Genomic DNA, 5705 nt, shown 5'->3' on the forward strand with positions numbered 1-5705 from the left:
TCTCCCTTCCTCTCTGTAAAAAAATCAATAAAATATATTTTAAAATAAATAAATAAATAAATAAATAAATAAATAAGATCAATGCGACTAGGCACCCAGATTTTTCAGTGCCGGGGCTTCATTTGGAGGCTCTCAGATAAAGGGCGCTTGTTAAACCTGGAGGGAAGATCAGGCAAGTGTCTTGGTGCCCTGGAAAGGACATAGACTTAGTTGTACCTTCAGTGTGTGTTTTCCACCTGTGGGTTTCCAAGGCATTTAATGGAGCAGGAACAAGACAGAAGTTTTTAGCACTGATGACAAATTCACTTTAAGGAGACCTTGAGATTGAAATTCTGCCACCGCTTTAGAATGTAGTCCTGCCCTGAGGGCACTAGAGCAGCGATGGCGAACCTATGACACGCGTGTCAGAGGTGACACACGAACTCATTTTTTTTGGTTGATTTTTCTTTGTTAAATGGCATTTAAATATATAAAATAAATATCAAAAATATAAATCTTTAAAAAATATATAAATCTTTGTTTTACTATGGTTGCAAATATCAAAAAATTTCTATATGGTGGTGACAAAGGAAAGGCACCAGCGTCTTGTCACCTTGGCCTGCTTTATCTCTCTCCGCCTTATAATAAAACTGTAATCATGTATTTATTGAGCCTTTACTGTGTGTCATGCATTTTCACATAAGCTTTTCTTTAATCTTCCCAACAACCCCATTTTACAGATACAGAAACGAAGGGGCAGAGAGCATTTTCATTTTTAGCCTTTTAGAGGTTGAGTCCCTGATCACACAGTAAGGCCTGAGGGTAGGTGGACGCCTGAATAACTTTCCTGAACAATTAAAATTCATATCGAGGTGGATGATCTGCACACTGTACTTCAGTCAGTTAATACCTACAGTAGCGTACATATAAGCTAGGACAGCAGCCTACCGCTGTGCAAGATCAGACTCTAGAGCAGCCGTGGGCAAACTACGGCCCGCGGGCCGGATCCGGCCGTTTGAAATGAATAAAACTAAAAAAAAAAAAGACCGTACCCTTTTATGTAATGATGTTTACTTTGAATTTATATTAGTTCATACAAACACTCCATCCATGCTTTTGTTCCGGCCCTCCGGTCCAGTTTAAGAACCCATTGTGGTCCTCGAGTCAAAAAGTTTGCCCACCCCTGCTCTAGAGAGAGACTTCCTGGGTTCGAGCATGGTTTCATCATTACCAGTCGTGTGACCTTGGACAATGATTCTCTCTCATCATTGATGTTTCTATCTCTCTCTCTCCCTTCCTTTCTGAAATCAATAAAAATATATTTTTTTTAAAAAGGGGAAGGGCCATCACCTTTCAAATACAAATAAGACTTTACCTCTCTGGGATCATTTACCTTAAGGGTTGTTGAGAGAATTACATGAGTGAAGACATTTAAAGTCCTGAGGGCAGCGTGTGGCATAAAGTGGTCAGTGTGTGGCATAAAGTGGGCACTCAGTTAGTGGCAGTCTCCCTGCTGCCCATGCTTTAACCAGGGTACCAGTATGGAGTGCTCACTTGGTGTCAAGTGCTGGGCTGGGGGACGGAAAAAGCACTCCTCCTGAGGGTGGTCTCCTGGACTCCTCACACCATCCTGCAAGGAAATCGTTCTCTCTTTTGTCCAGTGGGGGACCGGAAGCTCCAAGACAACCCAGAGGTGGCACATCCAGCTGTTAAGGGGCAGGATGGAAATCCAAACCCTGCTCTGTCTGCTTCCCACACCTGGGCTCAGTACCAAGCACGGAAGCTGGCTGTTAGGGTGCGGTCTGCGCTCTGGCAAGACCGAGGCATGGGCTGCTCTTCCTGCCACAGGTACAAGAACACATACACAGCACACACACACACACACACACACACACACACACACAGCACTCAGGTGAGACACTTCCCCAATACCTGTGCCCTCTGCTGACTGTGCTGCCACGATTTCTAGTCTGAAAGGCACTTTCCCATAATACAGCTCACAGTGACTTAGGAAATGACTCAAAATAAATGAATTCTTGACATGGTGAGATACTGGGGACATTGGATCCTTCTTACTTCCAGTTCAGGAAAACAAGAGGTTTTGCCAAACGAAAGCAGACCAAGCCCTGGGGGAAAAAATTTGCATTTGTGCCAGTAAACTCTTGAGCAATAAACACATGGTTTGATCGCCTTAAACTTTTCTTCTTCATAATTCAGTGTCTGGGCGGGCATAACTAGCAGAGGGGTGCATGGGGGGATTTTTACACCGGTCAGCAACACAATAATGATTCTTGAAGGCAAAATAGAAAATATTTGCAAAAAATGAGCAATGATAGGATTTCTCATCACACAGCTCTGCACCACCACACTCAACCCTGCACACACTCATCTCTCTTCTTACAATAAAAACATCTCAAATTGTCCATCATGCAGAAAATTGTTCTCGCTCCTCCTTTCCCTCTCCTCCTCTCTCTCACTCTCTCTTTCTGTCTTTCTCTTCCGGGAAGAAATTCTTCAGTGTCAGACACTAGAGATCATCCAATACAGGCCATCAATTTTAAAGTCAGGCAAATCTGGGTTTGAATCCTAGCTCTGGCACCTTCGGCAAGTTATTTAAACTCTCTATGTCTCAATTATTTCATATGTAAAATGGGCTTAAAAATAATACCTAGCCCTAGCCGGTATGGCACAGTGAATAGAGCATCGGCCTGCAGACCGAAGGGTCCTGGGTTAGATGCCAGTCAAGGGCACATACCTTGGTTGCAGGCTCCTCCCGCATCTGGGCCCTGGTAGGGGCACGTGAGGGAGGCAACCAATTGATGTGTTTCTCTCACATTGATATTTCTCTCTGTTTTTCCCTCTCTAAAAATCAATGGGAAAATATCCTTAGGTGAGGATTTAAAAAAATAAAAAGAAGAATTAACAGACTTTAATAATAATAATACCTAGCATTCATTGGTTTGAGGGTTAAATGAACTAATGTTCGTTCCTAAGGTCCTCAGCTCAGAGCCTGGCACATAACCCATGTTCCCAAAATGTTCCTTGTTGTTAGCATCCAATCCAAGACCTTCATTTTATAGACAAGGGAACTATCATCAGAGAAAAGTGATGTCTCTATGGTCATATGGCCAGTTAGTGGCAGAGCCAAGACTAGATCCAGGCAGCCGATCCCAGTCCTCTTCCTACGGTACCACACACAGCATCGTTCATTCATCAACTTCAAGCAGAATGACGTTGGGACATTTTCCAGTTGATCACATTCAGGCCGAGCTGATGATGGTGCCAGGGCCGGGGCCGAGAGCATCCTGGAGTGCTGGCTCCCCACGATCAGGGGCCAGCTGAGCAGGAAGGGGAAGCAGCTGTGAATGCCACATTGACACACTGCCTCTGGGGCGATCAGCCCTGATAAAGCTGATTTCCACAGAGCGCTCAGCAACCGTCCTCTCATTGCTCATTTATCTTTTGGAAGCTGAAGCTCCAGAAAAGAGAAGTTGATAGGATGGTGTCACCATCAAACATTTTCAAACGCTCCGGAAGCAGACAAACCTTTGTGTCCAACCAGCCCCAATCCGCATCCCTGAGGGTCTCTCTCTGTCTCCAAAGCCCCCCTCCCAATGCTGAGAGCCTGTGTGATTGCCCAGTGGTTCTCAACCTTCTGGCCCTTTAAATACAGTTCCTCATGTTGTGACCCAACCATAAAATTATTTTCGTTGCTACTTCATAACTGTAATGTTGCTACTGTTATGAATCATAATGTAAATATCTGATATGCAGGATGGTCTTAGGCGACCCCTGTGAAAGGGTCGTTCAACCGCCAAAGGGGTCGCGACCCACAGGTTGAGAACCGCTGGCCTATCCTGTGCCCCTGTTGGGCAAATTGGTTTCTGTACTGATGACATCTTAAGAAGCAAGTTGCTCCCAGTGATGGCCGGTTCTCTGAGGGATAGTTTCCATGTTCCTGGAGATGGTATAGATCAAGCCTCCTTCCCCTTTTGGGTGGGGAGATGCAACATCCTGCTGCTGCCCAAGACTGCTTCGGTCCGTAAGTTCCCTTATAAACTCTTGGTTTAATTCTGGAGTTGTCAGCCTCTTTCTCTAGTCTCTCAGCCCCATATTCCTTTGGAGCCGTTCCAGTACACCTCGGAAATTTTTCACAACAGCCCTGTTTTTGCCCACATGGTACAATTTTACCTCAAATGCTCCTCCCTTCCCCTTTCCTTACAGAACACTAACACACACACACACACACACACACACACACACCCCATCACACCATCACACATGTGCCCATGGGCTTTTGTTCCCTATGGAAAGTATTTAAATTGTCCATAGCAACATTCAATTCCAGTATAGGAAAATCCAGCAACCTACAGTCAGGGCAGTACAGTTCCTGGTGTTTCCAGAGAGAAGAGAATCCATTAATTCTGACAAATTTTCACAGCTGCCCAGACCAACCCGCTGTTTTTTAAGCCTGAGCCAGCCGAACCCTCTCCATTTAGTAAACAGAGGTGAGGGGGAGACGGGGAGGGGCCTGGAACATGAGAGAGGAGGGAGGGGCCATGGTTATGCTCATTTCAACCCTTCGGTAACAAAGATGATGATTCTGCAGAAAGCTCACTGGACCGGAAGTTAGGAGGCCTGGGCCCTAATCCTGGCTCGGCCACTGAATGAACTCCATGCTCTTGGGCTGGTCACTTGCCTCTGCGCCTCAGTGTTCTCTGCTCTGTGCTTGGGTTTGTCTTCACGGCCTGGAAGAGGCTTCTAGTGCCAGGTCTTTAGAGTGACGATCTTCAGTCCTGATGACACATTATAGCTTTTCAAGTACTTCCGCTTGCCGTATTTTGTGTATCTAATCCTCCTTAAAACTCAACAGTGTAGGAAGGGTATTTGGCAAATAAAGAAACTAAGGTACCTATTGGTTGGGCAAACCATGGCAGAGCTTAGTGCTAAAATGAGTTAGTTCGACTTCCGGCCACCTGTGGCCCACACTGCCCTCTTGGGTGCAGACTGTCTCCCCAACGAAAGGCCAAAGAGAAGGGCTCCTTGTAAGTGGGCGAATGACAAAGAGGCTTTGTTCCCTTAGGGTCAGGGGTCAAGGATCTGGGCTATTCCCCAAACTCTTTTGATGTCTTTTTAACATTTTAGAGCCCAAGGCAGGATTCAACTTAGCTCCAAACCCTGTCTGTTTCTTGGGCTTTGGAGATGGACACCTTGATCTTGGAGTTCTAGCTTCCAGAATCATCTATAATAACAAAAGCATAATATGCTAATTAGACCAGACAACCAATGACCTTCTGGACGTCCTTCTGGATGACCTTAGGGATGAAGCCGCGGTGACGGGGGCTGAGACAGAGGTGGTTAGGGCCAATCAGGCAGGTGGGTGAGCAGTTAGGGGTAATGAGGCAGGCAAGCAGAGTGGTTAGGGGTGATCAAGCAGGCAGACAGGTGGGTAGTTAGGAGCCAGCGGTCCCAGATTGCGAGAGGGTGCAGGCCGGGCTGAGGGACCCCCTCCCCCATGCACAAATTTTGTGCACCGGGCCTCTAGTGAGAAAATAAATTTCTATTGTTTAAGCCACCCAGTCTGTGGTCCTTTGCGTGGCAGTCTGAGTAAACTAATCCAGGCACCTGCTCCAGAACTCTCACCCCCAGCACCTCTCTGGCCCTCGAGGGCTGCCTCTGTTTTCTCCTCTGAACCTCCCCCTACCCTATAGCCCTGGATTCATCAA

Source organism: Myotis brandtii, unplaced genomic scaffold (genome assembly GCF_000412655.1).
Source record: "Myotis brandtii unplaced genomic scaffold, ASM41265v1 scaffold898, whole genome shotgun sequence".
Classification (NCBI taxonomy): Eukaryota; Metazoa; Chordata; class Mammalia; order Chiroptera; family Vespertilionidae; genus Myotis; species Myotis brandtii.